Here is a 24619-nt window from a genome sequence, read left to right on the forward strand (position 1 = left end):
CATAGCCGCAAGTTTCACAATTTATTTATTTACTGCTTCTCATGTACTTAAAATTAGGGGCCTTGATATTGCTTACCAATTCCAACAACAGGGCCTTAATATTGCTTACCAATTCCAACAAGAGACATCCCTCTAACTAATGATAATCATTAAAATTCATTTCATGAATCTACGCAACACTGATAAACCTTCAAGTACCGTCACTCTCAATTTTACAAAAATATTGACGGTACTTTATCCGAAACTGTTCCTTGTACCTTTAACTTAATACACTAACATTTTATGAAAAGACGGTTTGTCTTAGAATAAGAAAGCTAATGCAATTCTGAGAAAAAGAATACCACATATTGCCAATTCCATTGAGGTTTAATAAAAATATGGCCATTTAAGTGAACCCACCATTTCCAATTTCCTTTAGTAAACACAGATTTATAGGGTTCTCCATAGTAAAACATCTTTTCCTGACCTTTTAGAGGTCAATTGTTGTTCAACCACCTTTAAAAAGAAACCTTATTCAATACAACATACATCTACATGATATAATCATGATAAAAAGCTTCACATCACTTAGAAATGCCCTTACATGTATACCCCCCCCCCCCCATCTTTTGATTTTCACAATAAGTAATGGTTTGAAATGTTTTACCTAATTTTATGAAACTTGTGGCAATTTCCTTGAGTCATTTCTCACACATATTTGAAAACAATCATCAATGATTCTAAAATTTGATCTTTATTTGTTTATTGTATGATTTGTACCATTTTAATTAACAAATAGACAGCTGTCCTGCTTGTGATTTCTTGTTTTCATGAAAAAAGTAAGCTAACAATCATATTTAGTGAATATCTAATCTATTCTGATTTCTAGTCTCCTTCTAACCATGCTAAAACAGTAAGTTACAACCTACAAGTTAGACATCTGCCTTAAATTAGAATTAAATTCAAACACACCCAGGTAGCTGGAGACAGAGTTGATTTCAATGAAAAATGTTCAAATTTGACATGTTTTTCTACATTTTATGCATATATACCTTAGAAAGGTAGAAATAGGTTGTTTCTTGTTCATGATAAAAGCTTCACATCACTTAGAAATACCCTTACATGTATACCCCCCACATCTTTTGATTTTCATAAAAAGTCATGGTTTGAAATGTTTTACCTAATTTTATGAAACGTGTGGCAATTTCCTTGAGTCATTTCTCACACATATTTGAAAACAATCATCAATGATTCTATAATTTGATCTTTATTTGTTTATTGAATGATTTGCACCATTTTAATTAACAAATAGACAGCTGTCCTGCTTGTGATTTCTTGTTTTCATGAAAAAAGTATTTAGTCATATTTAGTGAATATCTAATCTATTCTTATTTCTAGTCTTCTTCTAACCATGCTAAAACAGTAAGTTACAACCTACAAGTTAGACATCTGCCTTAAATTAAAATTAAATTCAAACACACCCAGGTAGCTGGAGACAGATCGAGTTGATTTCCATGAAAAATGTTCAAATTTGACATGTTTTTCTTCTTTTTTTTATGCATATATACCTTAGAAAGGTAGAAATAGGTTGTTTCTTGTTCATTTCAAAAGTAATTATCATAGCAGATGTTATTTCAAAGTCAAATGTACATTTACATATCCTACATGTAATCTTAATGCAGACAATTGGATGGGGGGGGGTTGATTTTTCAATTATGTAAACACATCTTAATATCTTTATGAAATAAAAAATAAAGGAATCATAATTGCATACTTTTATTGAAAAACAAATTTTCACAACAATTATGAATTTCTTTAAACAGCCTTAATTTTGTTTTTCATAATTTCTTATCAAACACAAACCACAACATGGCATAATTTGAATTACCGGTAAATAGTCTGTAGAACACAAGGAATATGCATGTGGATAGAGGTGACAGGTTAATCTCAGGAGCTGACCCACAAGAATCAACAGGTACCGGTAAAAGCCATGTGGTCACAAGAGTCTGTTTTGAGCTGAAATAAAAAAAAAATAATTAGCTGTGTTTACATACATGTACTAGTAATAGCTGTGTTTACATTAACATATGCATAGTATTTCTGGAAAAAATACACTGACCATGCAGTGTAATAGGTATGACATATCCCAATACATGACATAACATTTAGGCAGTACAAGATCAAAAATTTGCATATCAAGTCATAATATAATATTAAAAAAATTTCATAGGTATAAACACTTATCAAATTGAGAGAGAGAGAGTTTGAGAGAGAGAGAGTTTATTACCGTACTTGTAGTGCAACAGTCAATATTTCAATTCGTAAATTACAAACAAATATTACCCACCGAACAGCGTCAAAGTACATGTACTGGTATTAGCTTCTGGTATACCATTTTTTATCAATTCTTCTGTGTTGTTTTTTTTGCAAATAAATTTAGCGAGGGTTTTTGTTTATTTTCTTATAAATTACATGTTTTAAAAACAATACTATGTGTAATAAGCATAAAACATGTATGAGTAAACTTAATGAAGAATTTTTAATAGATTATTTTTCACAGAATGTGGTACATTACATGTATGTCAATCTTTATAAAACTAGCGTATATTTCGTGCGCCATAAATTGCAAGTTTTTTGTAAATATCATTTACTTGCATGATAGGTATATATGGTCTAACCAAAATTTTCTTCATAAAGCTACAGCTGTATGTACCACATATATGTTTTGTCACAAGTATAAATCTTTTTAAAAAATACCCAAATTCCAATAGTTGAAATAAACTCAACTCATTCTCTGATAAGTTAATTGTGTTTTGTGCGTGCATATCTTATTTGTCTGCTGCAACAGCAGCCAATAAGCGGTAAGCTGAATCCACAAAAAGAAAGTTTGTGTTTTAGGAGCGGGTAAATTGTTTATGCGACACTGTCAAGAAAACCACACCAAATAATAACAAGAAACATAAATATTCACTTAAATGTATTGTGTTGTAAAGTAAAGGTTTTTAACACTTATTGTATCTTGCAAAACATGTGATGACCCTTAATCATCTGTCATATATCTGATATACATGTATATGTAAAAGATGGGAGAAATAACGACGGAACAAACTGGGATTCGAACCTGGCCCTCTGAATCTCTAGTCAAGTGCTCTACCAACTGAGCTACATGTATCTGGCACCGGTATTCAAACCAGTCTGACCGTCACATTTATCACTCGTAGCTTATCAACGGCTGATCGTCGACAGAAGTGTGGCTGTCAGAATTTCCTCGTAAACGATTCACACGAGAAAAATATCCTCCTTAAACAAATATGTAGTATTGTTCCCTGTGCATGTTCATATGTTTCACAGTAAATTGAAAATGCATGTGTACACCGAAAGAATACACAACTTCTCTTCTGCATTACGGCTCTCTCTTTTCTACAATGCCGTTCGTTACTGTTTACATTCGGCGCGCGCGCGCGGGTTACAAACAGGGGCGCCCCGACAAATAGATGCACATAGAACGTTTAAATAATGTGTGTTCATTGAATTCATAAATGATATAGATGAAAAAAATGAAATTGAGTCACAACAATTTATCTAAGACGCAACACAACGTAATGCGGTAAATGCCTGGGCCTTAAAGTGGCATTTGTTCGCTTGTGTGTCTATGTAGACATATTAACTCGTTCATGTACGATTCTCACATATTTGTTTTCTGAAATTTGAAAAAAAATATAGCACAGAACTTGTTTAATTTGATACCAAATGACATTATTTAATATATTAACAATAACTGAATTAATTTTTTTTCATAAAATGATAACGATTTTTGCTATCAGAAAAATACGTGTATGAGCTGCTGACCCCTAATTATAGGGGCCAGCCCTTTTTTCTTAATTTTAAATGAAAGCTCTCATTATTCTAAACAACTTTTGTTCTATATGTATTAACAAAATATTTTTAGTTTAAAGGTTATTATACAAAAAGCAACAAAATTTCAGCCCTGAAAAAATCTTAAACTTTGGCGACAAATAGCTCAAAAACTAACAAAGAAATTACCAAAATTTTCATGCCAGCAAAACTATAAAATGTTACCGACAATTTCGCCAAATTTCATGCATCTATCATCTGTAGTTCCCGAGATCAATTCTGGACAAAAGACCCCCCAATTTTCAATTAAAGGGCAATAACTTATAACCGGAAGTGAATTTTAAAAATTTGAAAAAAGTCTAGAGATCTTAATATCATCTACGTACCCTGAAAGTTTCATAGCAATCAGACAAAAAATGTTCGAGAAATCTCGTGCACAAAATTTGCGGGAAAAAAAAAAATAATAATAACTAGAGCAAAGCTCGTTGCAAAGCAACGAGTGGGTTTTCCGCTAATGTCGAAAGTAATGCTAGAAGTAGCTCTAAGAAGCAGTGTTCTTAATCTAATGACAAAAGTAACTTAAGCACAAAAAAGATTTTAAAAATCAATTGATTCTTGGTATGACTTAACAAAATCCGAATGGTTTTAAGTACAAATTAACAAAAAAAAATCACCATTTTAAGACCGAGTTACCAAAAAAATCCGAATGTGTTTAAGTACGACTTAACAAATTTGACTTCATTTTAGGTAAAAGTTAACTTTACCTGGAACTAACATCTAATTTCTTAACCCAGAATGCAAAATCAAAATTTCCGTAAAAAATCAATTTTGTTTAAAACATAAATCTGAGCAACATTTCCTCTACACTGCTTTTCAAAGGGTTGACCTTTCGTACTATGTGCTTGTTGCATCATCAATTGTCAGAAACTTATCGATGTATAGTTTACTTAATTTTATTATTCCTCTGTGAATATTTTTATTTAAAATTACTATGAACCAGACAACATTGAAATGGTGAACATTTCAAAGGGCTCTGCTGATGTTATTTTAGAGAATTTTGCTTTGACCTTGACCTATAACTTGAAATTTTTCCAGCTGGCATAGAACTTCTAATTAAATTTCATTGCCCCTAACATATAGGCATTTTTGTTCAATCTGACCAAGTTAAGCATATCCGGGAAATAATCTACTGTCTAAAACTAATTTTATTAAGATCTGCTATGACCTTCACATTGACATGGTTCAAGGTCACTGCACGCCATTAACCAATAAGCTCTGTTTAGGCAAAACATTAGCCAATTAGGGGCTAAAAGGAGAGTATATATATGCTCTTAAAATATGGATTTTTGTGTGATCTGATATGACCTTGACACTTGATCTACAAATATCATTCGAGGTCATTGCAAATCCTTTGATCAAAGACATCATGTGGGTGAAGTATGAGCCTGATTGGAGCAAAGGGAGAGAAGATGTACTCCAGACAAGGATTTTTTTTAATATAATTCTGCTATGACCTTTACAGTTTACCTTGAAAATAGGTTCTAGGTCACTACACACCCTTTACTCAAAAGCTCTGCTTATGTGAAGTCTGAGCCAAATAGGGGTTAGTAGAAAGTATATATGCTCTGAAAAAAGGATTTTTGCATGATCCGATATGATATTTCACCCTTTACCTAGAAATTTCATGCAAGGTCACTGCACATCGATTAACGATAGAGACAGTCTGTGAGTATTAGCCAGATTGGACCAAAGGGAGAGAAGATATGCCCCAGACAAGGATTTTATATATGTAATTCTACTATGACCTTAACCTTACACCTAACAACATGGTTCAAGGTCTCTGCACATCCTTAACCCAAAGGAACCCTGTGGATGAGGTATGAGCCAGATTGGGCCAAGGGGAGAGAAGCTATGCTCCGGTCAAGCGATCTCGGATGGACAGACGGACAAACTGATCACTAGAAGGCGCCCACACAAACTTGCTTTCTATCTAATTTGAAATAGTATCCATGCTATCTGCCCATGGTGAATAGTCATCAAAACCATTCATCAGCAGAATTTGATTTCCCTCCTTTTTAAACTCGGAACACCTCTGACCTAATCAGATCACCGCATTAAATACAAAGTTTGATAACTCTAATTTGTTTATCATCAAGAAATTCTGCATCGCTGACAAATAAAGTTTTTTTTCGTTATAATAGTATACCAATTAACTGACTATCTGGACAATAGCAAGTTTATTGTCCCACCCCACAGCAACTATTTCCCTTGGCTTTGCCTCATGAAATAGTTGCTGTCTTGGGGGACAATAAACTTGCTATTGTCCTCATACCCAGTAGATACTAAATAGGCATATAATATCCCATCCACCTCCATTTCATGTTATATAACCTCCCGTTTGTAACCTTCAATTTCACTGTGTAAAGTCAACACAACAGTCAAAGCCGCAAGTTTCACAATTTATTACTGCTTCTCATGTACTTAAAATTAGGGGCCTTAATATTGCTTAGACCTAAAAAAAAAAAAGTTGTGTGTTTCGGGTAACCCGACCTTACCTTCAAAAATGGCCCGATCCTACCATTTTTAGATGCCTGATTTTATCCGACTGTGAATTTTATCTTATTTCCAATAAAAAATACGTTTTTAAATATGAAACAAACAAACATTCTTAGGATTCAGGCAAAAAAAAATAGATAAAATAAAAAAAAAATCCCCACCTACCTAACCTAATTTTTTCATCAGTGTTACCCTAAACACACTATTTTTTTTAGGCCTTACCAATTCCAACAAGAGACATCCCATTAACTATTGATAAACATTAAAATTCATTTCATGAATCTACGCAACACTGGTAAATCTTCAAGTACAGTCACTATCAATTTTACAAAAATATTGACGGTTCTTTATCTGAAACTGTTCCTTGTACCTTTAACTGCAATTAGTACACTAACATTTTATGAAAAGACGGTTTGTCTTAGAATAAGAAAGCTAATGCAATTCTGAGAAAAAGAATACCACATATTGCCAATTCCATTGAGGTTTAATAAAAATATGGCCATTTAAGTGAACCCACCATTTCCAATTTCCTTTAATAAACACAGATTTACAGGGTTCTCCATAGTAAAACATCTTTACCTGACCTTTTAGAGGTCAATTGTTGTTCAACCACCTTTAAAAAGAAACCTTATTCAATACAACATACATCTACATGATATAATCATGATAAAAAGCTTCACATCACTTAAAAATGCCCTTACATGTATACCCCCCCCCATCTTTTGATTTTTACAATAAGTAATGGTTTGAAATGTTTTACCTAATTTTATGAAACTTGTGGCAATTTCCTTGAGTCATTTCTCACACATATTTGAAAACAATCATCAATGATTCTAAAATTTGATCTTTATTTGTTTATTGTATGATTTGTACCATTTTAATTAACAAATAGACAGCTGTCCTGCTTGTGATTCCTTGTTTTCATGAAAAAAGTAAGCTTACAATCATATTTAGCGAATATCTAATCTATTCTGATTTCTAGTCTCCTTCTAACCATGCTAAAACAGTAAGTTACAACCTACAAGTTAGACATCTGCCTTAAATTAAAATTTAAAAAATACCAAAATTCCAACAGTTGAAAGTAACTCGATGAATTTTTCATTCTCTGATAAGTTCATTGTGTTTTGTGCGTGCATTTATTATAAGTCTGCTGCAACAGCAGCCAATCAGCGGTAAGCTGAATCCACTAATAAGAAAGTTTGTGGTTTAGGAGCGGGTAAAATTCTTTATGCATAATGTAGCTGACACTGACTTGAATGCGATGCTGTCAAGAACACCACACCAAATAATATCAAGAGACATAAATATTCACTTACATGTATTGTGTTGTAAAGTAAAGGTTTTAATACAATTATTGCATCTTGCAAAACATGTGATGACTCTTATAATCATCTGTAATATATCTGATATATATGTACAAGATGGGAAAAATAGTGACAGAACAGACTGGGATTCGAACCTTGCCCTCTGAATCTCCAGTCAAGTGCTCTACCAACTGAGCTACATGTATCTGGCACCGGTATTCAATCCAGTCTGACCGTCACATTCCCCCCCCCCCCTATAAATGATCTTCACCCTCAAAGATCACCCCTGGCTCTTCCACTGGCAGGAGTTAACCTGTCAGTTCCAGGGGTTGGTTACAACACCAATATTGTATAGGGATGGAACGATCCACCGATGCATATCACGGTATTTATTTTGAGGATATTTGGATCGTTACATTTACCATTAATACATTACGATACCTAACCGGACTTTTTTTATTTTCCAAAAATATCTGAGCTTCATATATCGGCTATTTTTAGTCTGCACGCCTAATATGAAAGTACAAAGACGGCGGAAAACCTCGTAAAGTTGTCAAACCTGTTAGGAAGCTAAATCTGGAGTGTGGACAACTTTTGGATTACTTGTTAATGAAAAAGTAGTGTATATGAGACTTAAGTAATTTGTAAATTGTGCAACGCTCATTTTAAATATATCAAAATAACTTTGGACATGCGGTAATACATCGACAGATTGAATAAATTTTTAACCCTTATTCATGTTTTCATTTAGTTGCAATGTATCGTGATATGTATCGTATCGCATCTCATGTATCGTGATATGTACCGAATCGGCTAAGTACAGAATCGTCCAAGCCTTAATATTGTAACAGGATGGGAGAAATAATGAAGGACCAAACCATGGAATTAAACCTGGGCCCCCTGAATCTCTAGTCAGGTGCTCTACCAACTGAACACTGGTATTTAAACCGGTCTGACCGTCAAATATATAAAAAGTTATTTTAAACAATGGTGTTCAATAAAAAATAACACTTGCAACCTTGAGTTTTTGTCTGTAATTAATCAATATTGGCGTGCGATCAGTACCATTTTTCATCAGTGCATTGTTACGTCATTTAATCAACACATAAAATTATATACAAAAATATGATGTAACATTGCACCAGCGAGAAATGGTCCTCGACTGCTGGCATGCCAGTACTGCCAGTAGTCAGATTAAAAAAGAGAATATAAATGAAAAATTACATTTAAAACATTAACAAGGACAATTCAAGTACACATCAAAACTGCTAAACAAGAAAAATTATGTGAACTGGTAGAGTGGTACGCATAGTTCTAACTTGTAACCTACATATACAAGTACATGTACCGGGTACCCGTTGGTCTGCTAAACCTCTCTAATGATACATTGATCGGCATCATAAAAATATTAAAGACTTTTTAGTCATTTTTTAACTCTGAAGTCTGAAGTATACAATTTTATTTTCTTGATGTTACATGTATGTCTACAGGGTATTTATGTCTACATTTGGAGTCTTCCGCACAAGAATATGATCATATGTTTCTAATTAGACCCTGCTTTGAATTTTGAGTTGAAATTCACAATCTGATTTTTTTTAAATAGATAAATTCGGTCATCCTTTCCAGTCACCCATGAACCTCGAGCAAGTCTAAACATCCAGTAAACAATGTAAAAATTACATGTTAGTAAACAAACACCCACACCTTAACAAAAACATCTAACTCTGTAATTCTTATAAAATTCTTAACCCAGCAGATGTTAAATCATCAAGATATATTTGTAAATTCATACGTGATGCACTATAACATAAGAAAATCTATGTACAGTACCAACTACATGTATATTTGTATACTGTATGTATGACTTTCGCCACATGTGGATTTTCTCAATATTAAATTGAATTGTAATTTACACAAAATTCTAGTAAAAAGGAGAAAAAAACAAGTGAAAGGTAAATCACTTGGGATTCAATTCCGTTAAAAGGATTTATATTGTCTGGACTAGAAAAATAACATACATCAGTGACAGTGTGCACGTACTTACATGTACATCTATAGACTAAATGTTAACCAGTTGTGGTGTTCGTGGAACCATTTCTAGTACGAGCTACCTAGTAGCCATGACGTCAGAGGGCGGGAATCCGCTCGGGCAGGCTATTCTAGAAGCTGACAGCTACCAGACAAGATGTATAGGTGAGTTCGGGGCAACCCACGGTTATTATATAGATAGTGTTAGGTAGATAAACACCATATTGGCGCCCAACTCGCGGCCCTGAACTCACGGTATATATTAGACAGGAAAATTTTTTTCCTGCAAAGTGTCAAAGCTGTTCATTAGGCGTTTTCGTTTTTTTTTATAGATATACGGGTGTAGCCGCCATTTTGGGGGCTCGCCACGTGCTTAGGACTGTAGGGTTAATTCGTGAATTTACTTTCACCTTTGCATATTTTGTGCATAGTTTTTTTTTCGTTTAAAGTTTTATTGCATTGTTGATAGGTATTGTTTTTTGCATTTAGCACATATTTTTGCATTTTCTCGCATAGTCTGTGTTGATTTTGACTTCGAACATTTTTGTGTATTGCACCATTCGCTCGTCATGAATGTTTCGTTTGAAGAGGCTTTGCAAGCCTTGGGGTTAGACGACACTTTAACTCCCGATGAGGAGTTTGGGTATATTAGTGGCAGACATCATGGCCCAGATAATGTCGGTTTTAGAACTCCGGGTGATATGGGTTACTGTACTCCGAGCACTGTTAGGGTAGGTCAGGCTGCCGGCCCATCCCGCTTTCCAGGGGGGCAGGCAGGCTATCCCCAGTGTGGGAGGGGGGTTTGGCAGGGTACAGTAAGGGAGCCAGAGGTCACTGTGGCACACTCTGTTGTGCCTGGGCCAGCCAGTAGTATTCAGCTGGGGGTGTCCCCCGGGTCTTCGTTTAGATGCAGTTCACCAGTTGGTTATAGGGAATTTGTCCCGCCCAGCGATTATGTAGGGGTCCCCATGTCACGTCGTTCCCATGTGGCCCTTACCCGTCAGTGTGACCCAACTGTTAGGGATGTTCCTGTCGACCGAGGGCCTGAGGATACCATTGGAGTCACCCCGCTGCATCCGCCTCATGTTCAAGGGGACCTGAGACCCCACCTGCTAGACCTGGATTCCCCCATCACCCCGTCCCCCTCCAACCCCATGCCCGGCGGGCCTGTCAGGCCTGCATACCAGCCCACACCCCAGCCCTGTAGCTATTGCCCTACTAGTTCCACCACCCATCCCCAGGACCCTGCTAATGTAAGTCAAGGGCAGCTTGTGGATCTGCCACATGCACCCCAGATTGTTGATTTTCAACCCCAAGCTTCACTTGCTCAGCCTACCCCTGCCCCTGGGAATAGTAACTCGATGTCAGGTAGTAGGCCCCCTCATGGGGTGCCTCGCCATCCTCCCCCTGGGGGGGAGTACCTTGCCACTAGGGTCCAGGAGTCCTTGGTCCATACCTCACAGGGATCCTTTGGTTTGCGCATGTGCACTGCTGTAACCCAGCCGGTTGCACCCAGCTGTTATTACCCCACACCCCAGCCCTGGGATGATCAGTATTTAGCTGCGCAGGGGGGGACAATGTCCGGACGCCACCAGTATTTTACAGGTTATGCGGTCCCAACACATGTGGCCTCCTCCCAGCCCAACAATCCTGGGGGAGAGGGAGGTAGAATAGCGCAAGTCCAGCCACAGTATCATGAGCCCTTGTCTGGGGAACCCCATCCCCTGGGTGACCATACATATGTCCCAGTACCCCATGAATATGAGCCCCCGGCTAGGGATGTACCTCCCCATGCAAGTTACGCGCGGACTCCCGCTGCGTCTTGCAGTCCCCATGGATACGCGCGGTTATCTGCAATGTCTCACCAACCCCCGGAGTACGCGAGGTCATCCGCAGTGTCTCGTGGGGTCCCGGAGTTTTTGCAGACACCCGTCGCGACCTATGGCTCACCTGGAAATGTGCAGGAGCCTGCGATGCAGTTCAATCCTCGAGACTATACCGCACTACCAGCCAGTTCTAGCCACCCGACCGTCCGGAATAGACCTAGATATAAGGATCTCCGCTATGATGGCAAGTCCAACTGGAAAGCCTTCCTTCATAAGTTTGTTCGCCTTTCGCGCAGCCAACAGTGGAATGAGACCGAGCAACACGATCAATTCTGTTTCTTCCTGGAGGGCCCGGCCAGTGAGTATTACACCTTGATGCTGGAGACTACCCCCCGCCTGAGGTTCAGCGAAATACTCCGGAAGTTCGACAAGCGCTTTGGCTCATCGGCACCAGACCTCACTCATCAACTTAATTTCCAATCGGCGACCCAGAATAGTGGTGAGTCCCTGAAGGAGTGGGCAGATCGTGTACTTGTATTGGCCACCCGAGCTTTCCCCCAGCTGCCAGATATCCACACTCAGGCCATACCCCGCCTGTGTTATGGTGCGAAGGATGTGGACGCCGGCCTGTACGCCTTGGACGGTAACCCTAAGACTGTGGAGGAGGCACTGGACCGGATGCAGTTTTACCAGCACTCGCGGCGGAGAAGGCCCTCTCAGCATGTGACCGCGAGACAGATGGCGGAAGATGACCAGACAGTGGAATCTAGGAGAGAAGCAGACGAGGAGAGTAGGAAAATGCAAGAATGGCACAGACGCATTTGTCAATTAGAGGAAGCTGTTGAAGAGATGAGAACCCCAGTTAAGCCCGAGAATAGTGAGATACAGGACTTGTGGAGCCGGGTGTACGATTTGGAGATGGTGCTGCGAGAGAGGAAGCAGGCCTGTGCTTCCAGTGCAGAGAGATTGGATACTTCTGCAGGGATTGCCCTCTGGATGCTAGACAGAAGTCGGAAGGAAGTGTTAGTGGGGACTGGGATAGCCCCCTGTCCAACCGAGGTGCCTGTCCGGCGGAGGACTATAGCAGAGGACCCCAGTTTAGGAGCAGAGCCGCTAGCGAGAGTCAGCTTATTAGAACGGTACGCATGATGACACCGGATAGAAGTGACAGAACAGAAACGCCCCCTGTGGATGGTTGTACCACGGAGCAGACTTCCCGGAAGTCAGGTTCCAACCCACTGGTGGTGGAGGTGCGTTCCTGTATGAAGAGCAGGAGGGAACACAGTGGACTTAAGGTGCAATTTGAGAGCTCACCTTCGCCTGATCTGTTCTCCAATGGAGAATCTGAGGTTCCAGGGAGCAGAGTGTCAGCCCCTGCAGACTGGAGTGCAGAGTGCAAGGTGCGGCCACGTGAGGAACTCGCTGTCGAGTCTGAGTGCCCTGATGTCGTGGACTGCAATGGAGAGGACTCGATGGGGGTTGTTAAATATGGGGGATGTGGCGAAGTTGAGAGCGAGATCCGGGAGTTGAGGGGAAAAGTGCAGCTGCTAGAGAAGACTCTCAATGAAGTACTTGACTCAACTCGGCTTGGGACCCAGATGACTGGCCTCCCCAGAAGGCATCCTGGCCCAAGGACAAGCAACTGTTTTAAGTGTGGGAAGTCTGGCCATTTTCGGAGAGAATGTCGCACTTATGTCAGACGGAAGACGGAAGGAGGTGCTAGAGACGATTGTCCTCTGCCTTACCGTGGTGCCCGTCGAGCAGTTGCAGATACAAAGACACAGATGGGCAGTTCACAGCCCATGGAAAGCGGGCAGCTTCGCACTGTGTGCCGGCTGACCCGGGATAAGATGAACAGTTTGAGGAAACCCCCTGCAGGTGACCCATGTGGGGATCAGGACACCTCTGGTGCCGTTATCGGGTGCAGGAGGAAGCGTGGTAGGCGAAGGGTGCGACACAAGAGGCTGAAAGCTGCGGTCTTGGGAAATGGTGAAGTTACCCCGACAGACAGTAATCCGGGGCGACAAATGCAGCGCAGTAAGGAGATCCCTACAGAATCCAGATGCCCTGAGGCCATGGTGGACTTGGTGGATGACTCCGTGCCCCAGATTCAGGGAGCAGTCTCGCGGGATGAAGATCTGTATGTTCAGGCTGCCACTACAGTTAAGCCGAGAATTATGGAGAGCAGCCCTGAGGTAGCGAAGGAGTATTTCAAAGTTCCTGCCGGAGGACAGCACCAAGGAGAGGCAACAAACTCGAAGTACCCCAGTCCTGGCGTCCTGATAGAAGTGATGGATGTACCACCGAGACCCTCTTTGCCCTCAGAATTGCGTACGGCATGTCTTGTTGACCAGACATAGCGGAGCTGCCCTTCCCGGACTGAACCAGCAACCCAAAACGACTTGGACTGTCCCTGGATTTTCCTTTGTGTGTGTGTGTGTTGGCCCTTGTCGTGGAGATGGGCCCTGCCCTTGTGACTTGCCATCCCGACTGTTGCCGGGATGGCTTTCCCACTTCCTAGTTTTTCGGAAGTTCTGTTAGCACCAGACGTGACCTACTCCTCTCAAAGAACCCTGGCGCCCGGGAGCAGGAGCAAGTTTCGCCCCCAACCCGGAGTACCCTCGTCCCCCTCCTGGAGCCCTGACCGGGGGGTACGTTTTGGCGGAGATGCCGCGGGGTTACCCTGGAGCTCGCAGGGTGCACATCCTGATCCTCCAGGAGTGGTAGGGTGAGCTACCATCATCCCTACGGGCGGAGGCCAGTTTTGATATGGCCTTGGCCGCCCGGCTGATTTTCATCCCGGCTGTTGCTGGGATGGGCGTGATTGCCCCCCTGAAGATCGGTGGTCCCACCTGTAGGTGGGACTGGCTCCCCAGAAAGAAGACGGAGGGGAGTGTGGTGTTCGTGGAACCATTTCTAGTACGAGCTACCTAGTAGCCATGACGTCAGAGGGCGGGAATCCGCTCGGGCAGGCTATTCTAGAAGCTGACAGCTACCAGACAAGATGTATAGGTGAGTTCGGGGCAACCCACGGTTATTATATAGATAGTGTTAGGTAGATAAACACCATACAGTTAACATGCTGACATTTTAACCACTATAGACAAGAAACTTTAAAAGGAATAAAAAGTCTCACCTTCTTCAGTAACATCCACATAGATCACACACTTTAATGTCCATCTTTTCCCTTTTATTACTCATAGCTTATCAACGGCTGATCAATGGAAACATAAACATCCGTCGACATGGTCGACAGAAGTGTGGCTGTCAGAATTTCCTCGTAAACGATTCACACGAGAATATATCCCTCCTTATACAAATATGTAGTATTGTTCCCTGTGCATGTTCATATGTTTCACAGTAACTTGAAAATGCATGTGTACACCGAAAAATGCACAACTTATCTTCTGCATTACGCTCTCTCTTTTCTACAATGCCGTTCGTTACTGTTTACATTCGCGGGTCCGCGACAAACATTGCAAACATTTGTTCTGCGTGGCCGATTAGAACGTGTTAAATAAGTAGTTGAATTCATAAATGATATAGCCTAGATGAAAAAAAAATGAAATTGAATCACAACAATTTATCTAAGACGCAACACAATGTAATGCAGTAAATGCCTGGGCCTTAAAACGGCATTTGTTCGCTTGTGTGTCTATGTAGACAAATTAACTCGTTCATGTACGATTCACACATATTTGTTTTATGAAATTTGAAAAAAAATAGGGCACAGAACTTTTTTAATTTGATACCAAATGACATTATTTAATATATTAACAATAACTGAATTATTTTTTTTTCATAAAATGATAACGATATTTGCTATCAGAAAAATACGTGTATGAGCTGCTGACCCCTAATTATAGGGGCCAGCCCTTTTTTCTTAATTTTAAATGAAAGCTCTTGTTATTCTAAAAAACTTTTGTTCTATATGTATTAACAAATTATTTTTAGTTTAAAGGTTATTATACAAAAAGCAACAACATTTCAGACCCCCCAAAACCTTGAACTTTACCGGCAAATAGCTTAAAAACTAAAAAACATTTTGCCAACATTTTCATGCCAGCAAAACTATAAAATGTTACCAACAATTCTGCTAAATTTCATGCAACTATCTTTTGTAGTTCCCGAGATCAACTCTGGACAAAAGACCCCCCAATTTTCAATTAAAGGGCAATAACTCATAACCGGAAGTGAATTTTAAAAATTTTAAAAAAAAGTCTCTAGATATTAACATTGTCTACATACCCTGAAAGTTTCATAACAATCAGACAACAAATGTACGAGAAATGGCCTCCACAAAATTTGCGGATAAAAAAAAAAATAACTAGAGCAAAGCTCGTTGCAAAGCAACGAGTGGGTTTTCCTTTAACGCTAGAGGTACCTCTTAGAAGCAGAGTTCTTAATCTAGTAACAAAAGTAACTTAAATACAAACAGATAAAAAAAAATCGAATGATTCTTGGTACGACTTAACAAAACCCGAATGGTATTAAGAATGAATTAACAAAAAACCTTAACCATTTCAAGAACGACTTACAAAAAATCCGAATGTGTTTAAGTACGACTAAACAAATTGATATAAACTACATTTAAGGTACAAGTTAACTTTACCTTGAACTAATATCTATTTTCTTAACCCAGAATGCAAAATTAAAATTTCTGTAAAAATCAATTTTTTAATGCTGATATCCCGCATTCAATCGTCCGAATAAGAAATGGATTTCAGTTTTAAATTGAGGTTGATAAGCTCTTTCAGCATTTATGATTAATGACAAAATATTGCTCCGGAAAAAGTTAAGCTTTTGAGCCTTCCTAGCCCCTAACTTGAGAGACCAGTCATATTTTTGATATCAAATAAAAGGTCTCGTAAATATAAACATATTTTGTTCAACAATTGTTCAAGAATTGTTGACCGTTCAAGTGATATCTGAAACACTGTGTTTTAGGGGCCGAACCCTTAAACTCCTTAACAGGGCCATCAACCAAAAAATTTTGTTTAAAACATAATTCTGAGCAATTTTTCCTCTTCATTGCTTTTCAAAGGGTTGACCTTTCGTACTGTGTGCTTGTTGCATCATCAATTGTCAGAAACTTATCGATGTATAGTTTTTCTTTATTATACCTCTGTGAATATTTTCTATGTAAAATTACAATAAACCAGACAACATTGAAATGATGAACATTTCAAAGGGCCCCGCTGATGTTATTTAAGAGAATTTTGCTTTGACCTTGACCTATAAATTGAAATTTTTCCAGCTGGCAAAGAACTTCTAGAACAATTTCATTCCCCCTAACATACAGGCATTTTGTGCAATCTGACCAAGATTAAGCATATCTTGGAAATAATCTAAAGTCTAAAACTAATTTTAAAAAGATCTGCTATGACCTTCACATTGACTTGGTTCAAGGTCATTGTACGCCATTAACCAATAAGCTCTGTTTAGGTAAAATATTAGCCAAATAGGGGCTTAAAGGAGAGTATATGTATGCTCTTAAATTATATGTATTTTTGTGTGATCTGATATGACCTTGACACTTGATCTACAAATATCATTCGAGGTCATTGCAAATCCTTTGATCAGAGGCATCATGTGGGTGAAGTATGAGCCTGATTGGAGCAAAGGGAGAGAAGATATACTCCGGACAAGGATTTTTTTAATATAATTCAGCTATGACCTTCACAGTTTACCTTTAAAATGGGTTCAAGGTCACTACACACCCTTTACTCAAAAGCTCTGCTTATGTGAAGTCTTAGCCAAATAGGGGTTAGTGGAAAGTATATAAGCTCTGAAAAAAGGATTTTTGCATGATCCGATATGATCTTCACCATTTACCTAGAAATTTCATTCAAGGTCACTGCACATCATTTAACCATAGAGACACTCTGTGGGATTGCCAGATTGGACCAAGGGGAGAGAAGATATGCCCCAGACAGGATTTTATATATATAATTCTGCTATGACCTTAACCTTATATCTAAGAACATGGTTCAAGGTCACTGCACATCCTTTACACAAAGGAACCCTGTGGATGAGGTATGAGCCAGATTGGGCCAAGGGGAGAGAAGCTATGCTCCGGTCAAGCAATCTCGGATGGACAGACGGACATCAACTGATAACTAGAAGGCGCACCACATAAACATGCTTTTTTATCTAATTTGAAATATTATCCATGCTATATGCCCATGGTGAATAGTCATCAAAACCATTCATAAGCAGAATTCGATTTCCCTCCTTTTTAAACTAGGAACACCTCTGACCTAATCAGATCGCTGCATTAAATACAAAGTTTGATAATCATCAAGAAATTCTGTATCGCTGACAAATAAATTAAGTTTTCTTTGGTATAATAAAATACAAATTAACTGACTATTCGGACAATAGCAAGTTTATTGTCCCACTCCACAGCAACTTTTTCCCTTGGCTTTGCCTCATGAAATAGTTGCTGTCTTGGGGGACAATAAACTTGCTATTGTCCTCATACCCAGTATTATAAATAGGTTTATAATATCCCATCCGCCTACATTTCATGTTATATAACCTGTGTTTGTAACCTTCAATTTCACTGTGTAAAGTCAACACAACAGTCATAGCCGCACGTTTCACAATTTATTTATTTACTGCTTCTCATGTACTTAAAATTAGGGGCCTTGATATTGCTTACCAATTCCAAAAAGAGGGCCTTAATATTGCTTACTAATTCCAACAAGAGACATCCCTCTAACTAATGATAATCATTAAAATTCATTTCATGAATCTACGCAACACTGATAAACCTTCAAGTACAGTCACTCTCAATTTTACAAAAATATTGACGGTACTTTATCCGAAACTGTTCCTTGTACCTTTAACTTAATACACTAACCTTTTATGAAAAGACGGGTTGTCTTAGAATAAGAAAGCTAATGCAATTCTGAGAAAAAGAATACCACATATTGCCAATTCCATTGAGGTTTAATAAAAATATGGCCATTTAAGTGAACCCACCATTTCCAATTTCCTTTAGTAAACACAGATTTATAGGGTTCTCCATAGTAACCCTTACCAAAATGAATTGTTTGCGGCAAACTTGCAGCAAACTTGCCGCAAATTTTCGGCAAACTGATTAGTTTACCAGAAAACTTTAGAACTTGTTTGCCGATCTTTGCCAGTAGTAGCAAACTTCTGGTAAACCTCTTATATTTTGCCAAAAGTTTACCAGACACCCAATTATGTTTGCAGCTTCTTCGCCAGAAGTGGCAAACTTTTGGCAAACACCTAAAAATTTGCCAGAAGTTTATCACAAACATTTCTTCTTTTTTCTCCGTTTTTTTTACTTCCTAAGCTTGGCAAAGCTTTACCAGAAATAAGACTTATACAATTTTATACACATTCAGCACAAATTTAAGACTGTCGATTATAATGAATTGCTTTTATAATTTGTGTATAGAGAAAAAATAAATCTAATTAATATTTTTGGATTTAAGTTTTATTCTAAGATAGTCTCGATAAAAATGTTTATTATTACGAAAATAAGATCAACTTTAATCGCATGATGCTTCATAATGACCCCCCCCCAGACCCCACGTATTACGTGAACACCAACCTGTCTGTTCTTTTGTTATGCTATATTCTTTTTTCCTACGTTCAAATATCAGTCAACTTGGATTTGAGTATATAAACCGCTTGATGTTGAATCATGTAGATTGAAGAGTTTTCCGTAACGTTATGCTGTTCAGTGTTTGTTTCTACTTTTACTTTTGTTTCAATGTTAAGCTACGCGCGCGCTGATTGGTCGATCAATAGCTATAGCCGCCAATTTTCACATTCGATGCTGCCATGTTGTCTGCCATCACCGAGATGGTAAAGTGAATGAAAATAAGGGAATAAGGCTGTGCACAAGGTAAAAGAAACATTGTCAATGGAGTGTTTACTTTTGGAAAATCCACGGCTAAACAGAGGACGAATATAAGTGAATGAATCGAGTCTCAACACCCAAGGCCACTGCATGCACCATCTGCATGATCATGCATATGATCATGAGCACGTTTTTGAAAAAGTAAGTGAAGTAATGAAAACATATTTCGTTGAATGGCAGTTTAAACAGTTATTGGAATATAAAACGAAAGACTGTGATCTTTTATAATGAGTTTAACAGTATAAGGCCGTCCCTATGACAATGCGGGGTGTCGAATCGAGCAAAACGCTCGTTATTGACATCGTTGTGATGCATGAACAAATGATTAAAATTTATTTAAACAACGCCAAATTTAGGAAATTATCATTACATAGTGTAAAAGTACATTTCATATGATTTACATTTTTATTACTTAAATAAAAGAATTCATGTTCTACTCGCATAGTCAGAGTTAGAGTAGGCCTAGTGCAAATTTGTAGCTTTATATAGATTTATAGATTGAGTAAGTATATGATAGGCTAACTTGTTTTAATCTGAAAACAATTGTGCTTATATGAAATCCATTTATCTTCCCAATAGGTGTCTGCCCTGGTGACTGGGTTACACAGACCTAAAGAAAACCATGCCAAAAAAAAACCCCACTGATTTTATGATTAAATGATGCAACCAAAAAAGAGTGAAGACAGAATTTGTGTAAGACTTACGTAGAAAAGCATATAAACAACAGTGCTGAAGTCTGACCATTCCATTGTGGGTATTATTGTGATATTCGGCTATTTGTGTGATATTGTTTATGTGTGAAATTAAATCGGAGAGCATGTACAGGAGACCGTCATAAAAAAGACATCGAGAATGCCATAAAGAATCCGTGATTAATTGTAACATGACCAGTGACCGTGCAGGGCTTAATTGTGAACTACCGGTAAAAGTATCGACCTAATTTCCGAAAAATATGGTATATGGTTTGAACTTCGCTCATTGTGAACTTTTGACAAGTCCATCTGTGCATGCATGTTGTGATCAAACTGCATTCAAGTTTATCGATCTGCAGCAACAAATCATCACCTATCGGTTGAGTACTAATTGAGTACAAATTTCAATATGGTTTGTTCATCAGTTTTGTGTTTATTTTTGAAATTTATAAAATGTGTAAAATTTTAAGTTAATTACTTGTGTCCTTTATCTCTAATTTTGCTGCAACTATTTAAGTTAAACAACATCTTTGTTAATCACCAGTAGAAGTTATTTGTTAATTGATTGAAAAGCATAGTACATGTATTAGTAACTCATTATTAAATGATTATTAGTGTATATTAATTGTTTTTCTTATGTTGTAATATCTTGAAGTTGCTATGTCTATCTGTAAGCTTGCGGCAAATTTGCCGCAAACAGTTTGCCGGAAGCTAATTTGCATACGAATTCTGAACTTGCTGCAAATTTGCCGCAAACAGTTTGCCAGAAGCTAATTTGCATACGAATTCTGAACTTGCCGCAACTTTGCCGCAAACAGTTTGCCAGAAGCTAATTTGCATACGAATTCTGAACTTGCCGCAACTTTGCCGCAAACAGTTTGCCAGAAGCTAATTCCATACGAATTCTGAACTTGCCGCAACTTTGCAGCAAACAGTTTGCCAGAAGCTAATTTGCATACGAATTCTGAACTTGCCGCAAATTTGCTGCAACTGTTTTTCGCAAATTTGCAGCAACCTCTCTGCAAATTTGCGGCAACTGTTTGCCAGAGGCCTTTTATTTTGGTAAGGGAAAACATCTTTACCTGACCTTTTAGAGGTCAATTGTTGTTCAACCACCTTTAAAAAGAAACCTTATTCAATACAACATACATCTACATGATATAATCATGATAAAAAGCTTCACATCACTTAGAAATGCCCTTACATGTATACCCACCCCCCCAATCTTTTGATTTTCACAAAAAGTAATGGTTTGAAATGTTTTACCTAATTTTATGAAACTTGTGGCAATTTCCTTGAGTCATTTCTCACACATATTTGAAAACAATCATCAATGATTCTAAAATTTGATCTTTATTTGTTTATTGTATGATTTGTACCATTTTAATTAACAAATAGACAGCTGTCCTGCTTGTGATTTCTTGTTTACATGAAAAAAGTAAGCTAACAATCATATTTAGTGAATATCTAATCTATTCTGATTTCTAGTCTCCTTCTAACCATGCTAAAACAGTAAGTTACAACCTACAAGTTAGACATCTGCCTTAAATTAAAATTAAATTCAAACACACCCAGGTAGCTGGAGACGGATCGAGTTGATTTCCATGAAAAATGTTCAAATTTGACATGTTTTTCTACTTTTTTTATGCATATATACCTTAGAGTAGAAAGGTAGAAATAGGTTGTTTCTTGTTTATTTCAAAAGTAATTATCATAGCAGATGTTATTTCAAAGTCAAATGTACATTTACATATCCTACATGTAATCTTAATGCAGACAATTGGATGGGGGGGGGGGGGGGGGGGGTTGATTTTTCAAATATGTAAACACATCTTAATATCTTTATGAAATAAAAAATAAAGGAAACATAATTGCATACTTTTATTGAAAAACAAATTTTCACAACAATTATGAATTTCTTTAAACAGCCTTAATTTAGTTTTTCATAATTTCTTATCAAACACAAACCACAACATTGCATGATGCTTTCTTAATGTTCCATTATTGTTCTTGGATTATCTGATTTAATTTGAATTACCAGTAAATAGTCTGTAGAACACAAGGAATATGCATGTGGGTAGAGGTGACAGGTTAACCTCAAGAGCTGACCCACTATAATCAATAGGTTCCGGTAAAAGCCATGTGGTGCCATGTGGTAACAAGAGTCCGTTTTGAGCTGAAATAAAAAAAAAAAATTAGTTGTGTTTACATACATGTACTAGTAATAGCTGTGTTTACATTAACATATGCATAGTATTTCTGGAAAAAATACACTGACCATGCAGTGTAATGAGTATGACATATCCCAATACATGACATAACATTTAGGCAATATTAAAAAATTTTCTTAGGTATAGACACTTATCAAATTGAGAGAGAGATTGAGAGAGAGAGAGAGAGTTTATTACTTGTAGTGCAACAGTCAATATCTCAATTCGTAAATTACAAAGGAATATTACCCATCCGAACAGCGTCAATGTACATGTATTAGCTTCTGGTATACCATGTTTTATCAATTCTACTGGTTTGTTTTTTTTGCAAATAAATTTAGCAAGGGTTTTGTTTCTTTTCTTATAAATTACATGTTTTAAAATATACTATGTGTAATAAGCATAAAAAATGTATGAGTAAACTTAATGAAGAATTTTTAATAGATTATATTTCACAGAATGTGGTACATTACATGTAAGTCAATCTTTATAAAACTAGCGTATATTTCGTGCGCCATAAATTGCAAGTTTTTTGTAAATATCATTTAGCTTGCATGATAGGTATATATGGTCTAACCCAAATTTTCTTCATAAAGCTACAGCTGTATGTACCACATATATGTTCTGTCACAAGTATGTAAATTGTAAAAAAAAATACCCGAATTCCAACAGTTGAAAGTAACTCGATGAATTTTTCATTCTCTGATAAGTTCATTGTGTTTTGTCTGTGCATATATTATTAGTCTGCTGCAACAGCAGACAATCAGTGGTAACCTAAATCCACTAATAAGAAAGTTTGTGGTTTAGGAGTGGGTAAATTGTTTATGCATAATGTAGCTGACACTGACTTGAATGTGACTCTGTCAAGAAAACCACACCAAATAATATCAAGAAACATAAATATTCACTTAAATGTATTGTGTTGTAAAGTTAATGTTTTTAACACTTATTGCATCTTGCAAAACATGTGATGACTCTTAAGATCATCTGTTATACATGTATATCTGATATATATGTACAAGATGGGAGAAATAATGACGAAACAGACTGGGATTCGAACCTGGGCCCCCTGAATCTCTAGTCAGGTGCTCTACCAACTGAGCTATCTGGCACTGGTATTCAAACCAGTCTGACTGTCACATATATAAAGAATTATTTAAACAATGGTGTTGAATAAAATATAACACTTGCAACCTTCAGTTTTTGTCTGTAATTAATCAATATTGGCGTGCGATCAGTTCTTGCCTAGTACCATTTCTCACCAGTGCATTGTTACGTCATTTTATCAACACATAAAATTATATATGAAAATATGATGTAACAATGCACCAGCAAGAAATGGTCCTCGGCGAGAACTGCTCGCACGCCAGTACTGCCAGTAGTCAGATTAAAAAAAGAGAATATAAAAATTACATTTAAAACATGAACAAGGACAATTTAAGTACACATCATAATTGCTATAAACAAGAAAAATTATGTGAACAGGTACGCATAGTTCTAACTTGTAACCTACATGTACATGTACCGGGTACCCGTTGGTCTGCTAAACCTCTCTAATGATACAATGTTCGGCATCATAAAATTATTAAAGTCATGTTTTAACTCTGAAGTATACAATTTATTTACTTGATGTCATGTCTACAGGGTATTCATGTCTACATTTAAAGTCTTCCGCACAAGAATATATCATGTGTTTCTAATTAGACCCTGCTTTGAATTTTGAGTTGAAAATTCACAAACTGTTGTTTTTTTAAATAGATAAATTTGGTCATCCTTTCCAGTCTCCCATGAACCTCGAGCGAGAAATATTTGTAACTTCATACGTGATGCACATAACATAAGAAAATACTATATTTGTATACTGTATGTATGACTTTCGCCACATGTGGATTTGTCAATAAATTGAATTGTAATTCAAACCAAATTCTGGTAAAAAGTAAAGTAAAAAAAAAGTAAAAGGTAAACATTTGGGATTCAACTCTGTTAAAAGGAATTATTTTGTCTGAACTAACAAAATAACATACATCAGTGACAGTGTGAACGTACTTACATGTACACATCTATAGACTAAATGTTAACTAGTTTACATGCTGACATTTTAACCAAGTGTGCTAAAGACAAGAAAGTTCAAACTTTAAAATGAGTAAAAAGACTTACCTTCTTCAGTAACATCCACATAAATCACACTTTTAAATGTCCATCTTTTTTCTGTTATTACTCGTAACTCTTATCAGCTTATCAACAGCTGATCAATGTAAACGTAAACATCTGC

The sequence above is a fragment of the Crassostrea angulata genome, chromosome 1 (assembly GCF_025612915.1).
Source record: "Crassostrea angulata isolate pt1a10 chromosome 1, ASM2561291v2, whole genome shotgun sequence".
Classification (NCBI taxonomy): Eukaryota; Metazoa; Mollusca; class Bivalvia; order Ostreida; family Ostreidae; genus Magallana; species Magallana angulata.